The 11832-nt window shown below is 53.9% G+C and overlaps 1 pseudogene; it reads right to left on the bottom strand.

The window, feature by feature from the left end:
• Nucleotides 1–11061, bottom strand: part of LOC112393407 (CMP-N-acetylneuraminate-beta-galactosamide-alpha-2,3-sialyltransferase 2 pseudogene) — a 33782-nt pseudogene extending 22721 nt beyond the window's left edge.
• Between the last annotated feature and the right edge of the window lie 771 nt (nt 11062–11832).

Below are 11832 nucleotides of genomic sequence, written 5' to 3'. Positions count from 1 at the left end.
CGAACCCTTGTCCCCTGCATCGGCAGGCGGACTCTCAACCACTGTGCCACCAGGGAAGCCCTAGCATTCAGTTTTTAACAAGGTAAATGAATACATGGCAATAAATCCTTATAAGTTTGTCTACAGTGGTGATTCTGACATGCACACCTAGCTCTGCCTACTGCCTCAATACACGAAGTCTTTAGAATGCATGACAACCCCATTTTCCTTTGGGAAGTCATCTCTCCCCAGATTTCCATCCCTGTGCCTGGCCAATCAGAGCACCAAATGCAGCCAGCCATGTACTTGATCCAAGGTTGGGCAAGGACCCTGATTCCAAGTGAACCCAGGACTGCTGACAGGTACAGTCAGCCTGCACTGCTGACAGGCACCTTCTACCACATGGGAACTGAGAATGCTGTCACTATGGAGAAGGGTGGGGTGAGATGGAGTTGTTTGAGTCCCTCATCTTCCCTGTATGTGGCCAGCCATTCCCTCAGGTATGAGTCAACGGATTCCCTTTTATAAAAGCACTTTGAGTTGGATTCTTGGCTGTTGTAATTGAAGAAGTCCAACTGATACAATCTTGCACACATGTACAACCATTTTCCATTTCATTTAAAGGAATTTTAAAAAGCCACTACAGTATCACTTGCCATCTGGTGCAGAAGGGTTGCCCTGAACCTGGCCCTAAAACCCTGTCCTTGATAGGTCAACCCAACTCAGAGGCCCATGGGCCCACAGGAACAGAAGTGATTCTGGGATTCCCATCAGTGACTCATTCCTGGCCAGGACCCACACCCTTCTCCAGCCGCGGACACTGCCCAGATGTACAGATGGTGAGAGAGCCACTGACATGCATGGCCTTTCTGGGTGGCCTGGGTGGGGTCAGGAATGCCCATAGCCAGAGTCCCCTCGCCACAAGCAAGACTGGAGGGCCCTGGCTGGGCCCTGAACCAGCTGAAGTGGTCAGGGAAAGAAAAGATGACCCTGGACATGGAACGCAACAGGAAGTCAGGACCCTAGGTTCCATTCCTTATCTGGCAATGGATTTTGGGAGGAACCCTTTCCAAACCGGTTTCTCAACCTGTTAAGAGTCATGTCTGGTTTTTCAAATGATGTCAGACACTCCCCTGAACTCCAGACACATCTATCCCACTCATTTCTGGAAGCCGCCCCTTTGATGACATACCTTAGAGGCACCCAAAATTACCTCAGACTCACCCTGCTCCAAATCAAACTCACGCACGCTCTAAGCCCCCCAAACTGGACTCCCTTCTGTATTCCCAGTGTCTGGAAAGGGACATCATCCAGCCAACCCTGAAACCTGGGAGTCATCTATGTCCCTTCCTTCAACCTCCTGCAGCCAACCTCTTATAAAGTCCACCTGTTTACCACCTAAATCTCTCAGCTTTCTACCTTCCTCCACGTCTGCCACCATCACTCTATCCAAAGAACTGTCACCCTCCACCAATAGTAGCCCCTTAACTGCTAAAGCCCCAGATCTACTCAACGGACCCCCCTCTAATTCATTCTCCAGAGAAAGGTCAAAGTTATCTTTCCAAATGCAAGTTCCATCAGATCCCCATTTCCACTCCTCCCAGCAAAACACCCAGCCCTCCCAAAGCTCTGGGACAAAGGTGGGACTCCGTTAAGACCCCATGGTCCCAGGTCTGGCTGGCTGAGTGGCAGGTTAACCCTGAGACCAAAATGGACCAGGCAGGTCTGGGAGTCATTGCTCAGCCCAGAGCCCTGGCCGCACCCTGGAGTACATCCCACTCCCAGGTCAGGCTCACAACAGCTCAGTCTTGCCAGGACTGACCCTCCCCCAGTACAGACTTCATCTAACCACAGATGGGAATCGGAGCTAGAGGCCAAGCAGGGGAAGCCCAGCTGGGCTGAAGCCAGGGGCTGTGTATATCAGAAAGGAGAGAATATAGAGCAGGGCCACAATAGCCTGTCAGTATCTGTGGCGCAGGCTGAGAGAAGGCAGCTGTCGGGAGGATAAAACTCAAGAAGCCTATCTCTTCCCTCTTATCAGACTGACCCTTGGCAGCCTCACAGCCTGTGGAGAACAAACAGTCATTAACAACCCATCCCATACTTCCAGCACAATCGTGTACAACCAGCCCAGCCCTGGGAAAACCCAGGCCTCCCCCCCTGCCAGGGTGGTTCTTGGGGCCCATCTCTTGGCCAGACCTCTCCATCCTGCTTCTCCTTCTTGAGCAATGAAATGTTATGCTCTGCTCAAACTGGTCTCCTCGGGGCCAGTGGTCCCTGCCCATTCATTTCAGGCCTTTGCATCATGTTATGTGTGGCCTTTGCCTCACCATCTTCCTTCTCTCCTCTACTAAGAAACTCTACCCAGCCCCCTTCCAGGCATGTTCTCAACTCCTTGCAGACCCGCCAGAAGTCTGTGCTACCGAACTGGCGTCTCCCATGATCAGCCTGTCATCCAACCTCCCATGCTGGCTTTGGGGAAAAAATCTTGCTAGAGCAGAGTTAGGGTATAAGGAGGTGAGGGGACTGGGAGCAGAAAGAAACAGGAAGCCTATAAACAGTCACCCCAAAGGCTAACCAGTATAGGCCAGTATAGGAAGGGAAGAATGCAATGAGAGACCAGTTGGGTTTTTCTGCCTGAACCCAGGACAGAGGCAGAGCGAGGGTAGGGAGGTGGGGATGAGGACAACGAGAGGCACGGGGACAGCTCCCTTGGCTGCAGGAGCCCAGGTTCTCCAGAGAGATGCCGGAGCAGGCTGGCTGCTGTTCAGTACATCCAAGCGGGTTAGCAGAAAGGTCAAACCGATTCCCATGGACGTCTGGACTGCATGGCGGTATCCTGGGCCTCAGCACCATCTCCTCACTCAGGATATGGCATTCCTCTGTCAGGTCTACCAGACGATTTGAGAGCAAATCCCTGAACAGGTCTTTAAATTCTTTATTTACAGATGAGGACTCTGGGGCCCAGAGAGAGGCAGAGACTTGCCCTGGGTCACACAGCACCAAATCCCTGCAGGTAAGTAAGACAGTGAGAATCCTGTATACACCCAGCCAGACTGGGCCCTGGACTATGAAAATCACCGGGGGCCCCCTGACCAAACAAACTGCTTCCTCTCTGGAAGAGCCAAATAGCCCTGCCCTGAGGCTCTCATTCAGGCCAGGCCCCACCCTGGCCACAGTGGCAGACAACAGATGGTCTGCTGGCTCCTCTTCCTGTTTTGCACAGGATGAATGGCAGGGTAGGCCCACAGATCCAGGATGGGCAGGAACTGCTGGGATAGTGGGTGGGCAGCATAGGTGGAAGAAGACACCTTGTGAAATAGCCCAACCAGGTGTAAAGAGGGGTGAAGTATCTTCTGTGTTAATCACAGGAAATGCCACTTGAGAGATCTGAACTCACATTCATCCACTGCTGCTTTAGGGTCCAGCGTGAATTGCTTTTCAGGCACTGAGGAAATCCCTTCATTCATCAGCTGCCACTGCGGCCTTGGGCTGGACCTCCCTGACATAAGCTGCTTACCCTGCTCCCATTGCATAGCATCTTCCTCTCTAAGGAAGTGCCAACACTGGCTCCCCTACACTGGAAGAGCCTGAACGGGGTTCCCATGCCTCTCCAAACCCCCTTCGGGCTTTCCCATCTCCCTCTACCCGTGGTACCTGGGGTCTCCTCCTGAGCCATGCTGGAGGCCCCAGGGATCAGCCAGAAGCTACAGAGGTGTGGGTTCAGGGAAATACAAAGCCCTCTGGGACAGGATGGAACAGAGAGAAGGCCAAACCCTGGAAACTCCCTTGTGGCCGCCTCGGACTCAGATGGTTCCCTAGAAAACCCAAGAGACAGGAACTGGGAGCTCAGGGGCTCTCGGCCCTCCCCTGCCTTCCCGCACAGCCTCAGTCCCGCCGGCTGCTGTCTGTTCCACTTGCTCGGCCAGAGGACTCAGCACCGGGCCAGAGACTTTTGTTTCCTCCTGACTCTGGTTCCAGTTTACCATCAGTATCAAATGAGGTATTTTGTTTTCAACTGAACTTGGGAGAGAATGAGGGTTGCAGAGCACTCCACTGACAGGTCAGGGGAGAGTCCCTTGCAAACCCAAAGGGACCCTCCCCACCAGGAAGGAAGGAGGTGGTAACTCTGCATGGTGACAGATGTTAACTAATTTGTAGACATTTCAGTGTATACAAATATGGAATCGTTATGTTGTATACTGGAAACTGACATAAGGTTATATGTCAATTACATTTCGATTTAAAAAAAAAAGGAAGGAAGGAGTGGGAGTGAAGCAGGGTGGAGCTGTGGGAGGTGACATGAGTGGGGAGGGGCAATCCCCACTCGCGCCCTCAGTTCCCTCACTTGTACCTCCTCCTACAATCCACCTCTCAACCTCCCCTCTCACTACCCACTCCAGCCCCTCTGAATTCCCTGCAGCCACACTAACAACTTGTTGATTCTTCCTCACCAGAACGGTTCCCTCTAGACCAATTAGCTATTCGCATTTGTTGCTGATTTTCTTCCTCAGAAGGCTTCAGACCTGCTCAAGCTGGGAGGCTGTTGCCTGCCTGCTGTGCTAGGACTTTACAGCGGAAGGGTGGAGAGAAAGGGTGAGGGCTGCTCTCTGGGGTCCCTGGGTCATGCCCCAACACCTCAGGGTCTCCTGCCCTCCCTCGAGCACAGGATGGGCCTCATGCCCCGACTGCACAGAAGCAGGGCTGCTTTCTGTGTCCCTCCGGTATGTTTCCCTCCCTGATCCTAGAGAGGAAGAGAAGGAGAAAAAAGGAAAAAGGATGCTAATGGGCAAAGGTGATAAACTAGCAAGAGATGAGAAACAGAGGCCTACAGGACAGAGAACAATGCCCCTCCAGGGAGGAGATCCCTGCGCTGCCGGCTCCCCTCCCACGTCAGCAGCCGGTGGGGTGATGTCAGTCAACCTCTTTCCCTCTCTGGACTTCCTCATTTGCAGAGTCACATCCCCTTGAAGGAAGAAGCCATTTGAGGATGTTTTTCAACAACTGATAGCAGAACTGTTTGTTTCATTTTAATGTTATTACTATTCACAAATACAAATGTTATTATTTCACAAATACAAATTTAGCACGGACATCAAAATAAAGAAAAGTTACATTTTTCTCTAGATTTCTCTTGCCCCTGGTTCACCTTCCTGTCCATGGTGGAATGCACTGCATTCATAGGTGACAAAATATCACATATATTTGAATGCTAACAGCTCTAACTGAGGGGAACAGTCCTCTTCACCCAGGAAGATGACCTTCTCTCTGAGAATCTGTGGAGATAAGTACTCTTCAGTACTGCCGCTCCTGCCCCACCCCAGAGAGGACCCTGTCCCCTCCCTCCCGTTCCTGTAGGAGGAAACTTGCCCAGTTCTCAGCTAGAAAGTTGGGGTGGCCCAAAGCCCAGCTTATGTCCTGGGGCCTTAGGAGAGATCTGCAATGGCAACATGAAAGCGTGATTGACAATATGCTGTATAATGATTTATGAATAAGCACCAAGAAGTGCTCTAGAATGGCTGCTTAAGGAAACACACAGGCGTCCCTGGTGAGCCCGGCCTAACTGGAGGAAAAGCCTGTTGTCCCCAGGCAGGCAAAGTTCAGACCCTCTCCCTGCAAAATGTCATTTGGAGATGTTTGCCCTAATAGTTAGTGAGGACTTGTTAACAACCATTCTGAGCACAGAGGGAGGAAAATCTAAAACCTAAGTCCCCAGAGAGCTGGGCCAGGTCCTTTAGTTGGTAAGGGCTCAGGTATTGGGAACACGTGGTGGGGGAATTTGGGGCATGGGAACTGAGAGTGGGGAAGGGGAAGGAGGAGGAAGAAGGCCACGCAGGTGGAAGTGCGGAGACAGAAGAGATGTAGGCATGTTGAGCGTGGACAACAAAGCCCCAGCTGCTTTCAGGATGTACTGGGCCCCTGAAGCTTTGGGGCCTCACCTCCTCAGGGCTGAGGCCCCAAACCTCAGGCAGCATGGAGCCAGGAGTAACGAGCTCACCAGGGTTTCGTGTGTGCTGTGAGCATCCTGCGTGCAGCTCCTCCAAAGCAAAGGCACATCATCTCCTGCAAACTCTTTCTCCTCCTGACTGCCCCACTTCAGCTAAAGGAACCAACCTCATCACCCAAACAATGAAGTGTCAAACCCTAGCCAATCAAGTGTCTGTTCCAGAAAATATCTACTTTCACAATTCTAGAATCAGTCCCTTCTTTTCCATTTCTACTGCCAAGTTCCAGCCTTCATTACATCTCACCTGCACCCTATCTAGTTTTCCGTTTCCTCCCTCCCTTCTTTTCTTGTCCCCTTATGACCCAGCTATACCCTGCTGCCAGCCTGCCCTCTGCCTGCTCAGAAACCTTTCAGAACCAAGCCCTCCCTTTGCCGTCTGCCGATTCGAGTGCTCATTGAGCACCTTGCTGGACTGATCTCTTGAAGTGTCCACTGCCACTTCTTTTGGGGACTTCAGCTTTTGGATACAGTCTGGGGGGACTGCCTACCATGCCACCAGCCCTTCCCTGGCCAGGGAAGAAGCATGACCCAGCCTGGGCCAAAGAGACATATCCTCCCTGGGATATGACTCCCAAGCTGTGGTGACAAAATTACAGAGCACAGCTGGAACAGATTTATCCTGGCGACAGAGGTACCCTGAAGAGGCTGGACTTTGGCTCCTGCCTTACCCACTCCAAGACCTTGGAGGGGACTTGGGTCCTGAGTCATCCCTCAGATTCTAGGAGTTCCCATAGCCCTCCAATGAAGTCCTTTCCTGCTAAAATCAGCCAAGCTGTTGCTTGTAACCAAACAGGATCTTCTCACTGCTTTTTGAAATACCTCTCCTATGCTCCAACCAAAAGGGAAAACTCCCTATAAGTGCCATGATGGCCTCTCTCTGCACCTGTTGGCCTGCACACTCTCCAGCCTGTAGGCACTGCTGCAACTCTACCTGCCCCTTCAGGGCCCAACCCAAAGGCCTCTTCTGAACCCTCTACGTGGATGACTTCCGCCTCCTTTAAACCCACAAGCCACTGGCTGCCCCTTCTGCCTTCCACTGTGGACACTAGTGTACTTGTCTTATCCTTCTCCCAGCGGACAGTGACTTGGTCATTCTCTCCTCCACAACACCCGGCATAGTTCCAGGCTCAGTAAAATTCACCAGGCTCTGGGGGCAGACAACCCGGACGACAATTACAGGTTTTCCGGGCAAGACAGGCAGTGAGTGACAGAAAGCACCAGGGTGTGCTGTCAGTAAGGCCTGAGTCTGACTTCCGTATCCTCCACTTACCAGCTGTCTGAGCTTGGGCAAGTCTCATAAGTTCCGCAAGGCTCAGTGCTTCATCTATGAAAGAGTGACAATAATGCCGACTCCACAACACTGCTGTGAGGATATAACAAGCTGACATGTGAGGGCATCTAACCCGGTGACTGGTGAGGAATAAGCACTCAGGGAACAGCAGTCGTTATTCCAGCTATTCATAGCGACTGGTTTAGCAGATGCTCCATCAGAGGGTTGGAATCAGGAGCCCTGGGCCTGCTGTGTGACCCACAGTGCATCTCTCTGTTTCTCAGTAACCCCACCTGCGTCTACATCTGCCTTATCAACCTCCTAAAGAACAACAGGTGGAAAATGCTTGGCAAAGTAAAAGCACAATGCAAGGGGTTCCTCCTGTTTTTCTAAATTTCAGAGATTCCCAGGCATCCTGTCAAGTGTGCAGCATGGCCAGCACCCCAGCCCGCTCGTTCTGAGGGACAGGGCAGATGGGTGCCCGGTTTGGCGTCTGCTACTCCATGTCCACGCAGCCACCTCTTTTCCAAAGCCCTGGGGCCTAAACGTCCTGCTTTTGTGGGGCCTTCTTTCAAATAGCCATAGGGCAGTGTCTGCTATGTAGTTACAGGGGGACTGGGAGCTCAGGCCCCACAAGTCACCCCTACCATCAACCTAGCCAACACTGGGCAGCATGAGAATGGAAGGAAAAGGCTAATCCAGGGCAGCTGCCAGGACAAGCCTGAGTGGGGAAGCAAGGTAGGAGGAAATTTCTCTTAAGACTTTACATCTGGGGACTTCCCTCGTGGCACAGTGGTTAAGAACCCGCCTGCCAGTGCAAGGGACACGCGTGCAAGCCCTGGTCCGGGAAGATCCCACATGCCGCGGGGCAACTAAGCCCGTGCACCACAACTACTGAGCCTGCGCTCTAGACCCTGCGAGCCACAACTACTGAAGCCCGTGCGCCACAACTACTGAAGCCGGCGCGCCTAGACCCCGTGCTCTGCAACAAGAGAAGCCCGCGCACTGCAACGAAGAGTTGCCCCTGCTCGCCTCAACTAGAGAAAGCCCGCATGCAGCAACGAAGACCCAACGCAGCCAAATAAATAAATAAATAAATTTAAAAAAAGAAAAAAAACAAGACTTTACATCTGCCTGGATGAATCACCCAAGCAACCGTCATGGCCCCAAACCAGTGGTTCTCAAGTGTTAGGCCAAGAAACTGGGCAGAAATCAAATCAAATCCTAGCCCCCACCCAGACTGCCTGAACCAGAAAACTCTGGGAGTGGGGCCCAGCCAGCTGTGCTTTAAACAGCTCTCCAGGGGGATTCTGATGTCTAATCAAGTATGAGAGATCCTGCCCTTTAACTGCAAGACTCTCCACTTTAACTCAAATTACTGAACACCTACTATGTGCCAAGGACCAAGCCGGTGGTGATATTTCATAAATGAGGACATGTCTGAAGAACTTCCATAGTTTAATGGTGGTCAAAATCAAGTACACAAATACACAAGGCAGGATGGGGTATAGAACAAAGCAACGGAATCAGCTTCCCATCCCTCTTGCCAGACTCCACCCCTCAGATCTTCTCTTGCCATGACCGGAGGAAAAAGATAACTCCAGTTCTGGGAAACCGGTCCCCCCATGCTTCTATTTCGGACTCCTCAAAATTGCAGTTAGTTTTTTGAAGAAGAGTGATCCTCACCCTGAGGCATGTTTCAGGTCCAGAGGTTTGGCTCATGGGGAAATAGCCCACGAGGCCACACCTAGTGGTTCTTAGCAACTTGGAAATTGGCACTACCTAGGGTTTGGGCTCAGAAAGTTCCTAGAGAGCTGTGAGCATGCCACAGCACATCACAACACCGCATTCCCATGCAGGGTCACTCCCTCAGGTCCCTGGCAAGCTCGCACGTGAGTGCAGATGCAGACATAAACACGCACACAGACAGTTGGCCCCCTGGCCTCCCTTCCTCCATTCTCAAGTTACAAGGTTAAAGGCGTCCTATTCACAGCCAAGGGGGAGGCATGAGAGAGGGGTGCTGAAGCAGAGAACCATCTGGTTCAGATCAAGACTGCTCATTCAGGATCTCAGCGGAACTCCCAGAGCCTGCCTTCCTGATGGCTCATAGATTTCCCTCCCTCCCCCAACTCCCCACTGGGAAACTGAAGACTGGGCTAGGAAGGGGTGACCCATAGGCAAAAGTGCCGAAGGAAGACAAAATACTGAATTATACACGCAAGTCTGTGCCACCTCTCTGAGCCCTGGCTTCCTCTTTCTTTCAAATCCTGAACACCACGACTAAACTTGAGATCACCACCTACAGTCACTGCATCTTCCTCCACAAAGAGCTCAGGGCACCTATCAGGCATCCTTCCCTGAACCGGCAAGCCCCTCCAAAGTTAGCAGCAGAAGCAAGATGAGGCTGAGGGGTGTGGTCTCCCAGACTCCTCTTACACGGCCATCTCCACCAATGTAGGAGGTTCCCTCCATCTCAGGGGGACACTGGAGTCCATCAGGCCTAATAAGAGGAAGGGATGACCAACCAGCTTCCAGACAACTGTCCCAAAGACAAGATGGGAGTGTGCGTTACTGGCTAGGATTGACTCACCCAGGGACCCCAGAGTGTCCTGAACCTCCCTCGGCAGCTTTGGTTGAAAGAGGCTGCCACTCCCTTTCCACCACCAAGCCCCTCTCTCTCCCCTTTCCCCCCAACACCACCTTAGACTCTGTTCTGCAGTGCTTTATAAATGGGAGATGGATGCAGTTGGCAAGAAATAAAAATCAAAAGGCTAACTTGAGTAAACGAGCAATAGGTGGGTGACCCTACAGGCAGAGTAGGCCAGAAGTGAAATACAGGAAGGAGGAGGGGGAAACAGAAGTGGGAGAAAGCCAAAGGGGAGACTAAAGTGAGCTCAGCCCAGAGCTGCAGCAGGGAGCTGGAAAGTTTGGTTCCGTCACCTAGGAACGACTGGAGGGAGGAAATGACTCTTCCATGCCAAGACATGGGCTCAGACCAGCCCCACAGGACTGGGGCATGGACTTGGCCAAGTTCCTGGTTTATACCAAGCCTCAGTTTCTCCAAAGTGGGAAGGAGGTCAAGCAGTTAGGTCTCATCAGAGAGAACTGGGCCACTGTGGGTGGCTTGGGGGCAGTGCCAGGTAGGGGAAAGAGGAGAGAAATGCTGATGGTGCAGAGGCATCCTTCGGCCAACAGAAGCGGGGCAGGGGTCTCTCAGTAGTGCACAGGCCAGGAGCACGCGCAGGGGTTGGCGGCGCGAGCTAGGCAGTGGACTGAAGTCGGGACTGGGGCACGGAGCGCTTCCCAGGGCTGGGGCTGGGGCTGGAGGCTGCCACCAAGGAGTGGAACAGCCACGCGTGGGAGCGGCTGGAGGTGCAGAAGCAGAAGGCGGGGAAAGGGGATTGAGGCCAATGTAAGCGGACCCCCGCCCCCACGGGGGAGCCCAGCGCCCCGACCCAGGGGAAGTTGCCGGGGTGGACCGGGCGGGTGTGGGCCGTTGGCAGAGCTAGCTGCCCGCGCAGAGCGGGTTCGGGGCAGAGAGGGGCCCGGGGCGCCCCACATCCCGCCCGCCCTCATCCCGCCCGCGCACCTCAGTCAGCGCTGAGCGCCGCGCGGGCCATACTCGCCGCTCCTGCTGCCGCCTCCGCCAGTGCAGAGAAAGCCGCCGCCGCCGCCAGCGTCTGGACCCGTTATCTCCGCGGCTCCCCAGTCCTCCCGCAGCGGGCCAGTCCCGCCCTTGCCCGCCGTGCCCTCACCAAGCGAGCAGCCGAGCCGCCGCCGCCGCCGCCGCCGCCTCAGCCCGGCCCCTCCCCCCACCCCTGCCCGGCTGGAAGGGAAGGGTGGGGGCAGGGGGGCAACTGCCCCCTCCCCATTCACATCCTCCTGGTCTGTCCCCTCCCACCTCCTCCTGCACGCCCCTGGGCATGCTGGGATATGGAGTCCAGCCTGCGCCAGGCCGCTAGGAGTGTCCGGCATCCAGAACTACTACTCCCAGAAGATAGCGCGTGAGCCTTAGGGCTTCTGGGCTTTGTAGTTTCGCCAAGGCTCAGGGATTCTACCGAGCAAGAGGGGAGAGGGGGATGGGAGATCTCCGCTCCCAGAAGGCCGGGCTCGCGATGGTGGAAATAGGATTCGGGGTCTGCGATGCCCCGGACCCGGGTTGAATACCTGGATCTCAAGGGAGACGCAAAGTAGCCGAGGATGCCTGTCAGACACGGCTGTGTTCAGCTGCAGCTGAGCGGGACTAGAGAGGAAGCCTCCGACCCGAGAACCGCGCCCCGGGTACCATTTCCATTTGCGCTCGCAAAGAGCCTTGACCTGAGGCTAGCTTGGCTTCGTGCCCGGGCTCCGCAAGCTGGAGCTGCGGTCGAGCCGCTGCGCACAGGCGGGAGAAGAGAGAACACCAGGAGCCACGTGGGCGTGTGGTTTTCCTGACTTGGGAAAAAGGGGCCGCGTGTGTGTGGGTTTCCTGGAGCGCTCACCCCCTGGGGCACCTTCTCATTCCAGTCTCACTCTCTGGTTGGGGCCCTTATCTCCCAACTGTTTAGGGCAAAGCGCACACATTTTAAATATTTTT

The sequence above is a fragment of the Neophocaena asiaeorientalis genome, unplaced genomic scaffold (genome assembly GCF_003031525.2).
Source record: "Neophocaena asiaeorientalis asiaeorientalis breed wild unplaced genomic scaffold, Neophocaena_asiaeorientalis_V1.1 scaffold40, whole genome shotgun sequence".
Classification (NCBI taxonomy): domain Eukaryota; kingdom Metazoa; phylum Chordata; class Mammalia; order Artiodactyla; family Phocoenidae; genus Neophocaena; species Neophocaena asiaeorientalis.
The sequence above is the reverse complement of the archived record's forward strand: the minus strand, read 5'-3'. Positions and strand labels throughout refer to the sequence as shown.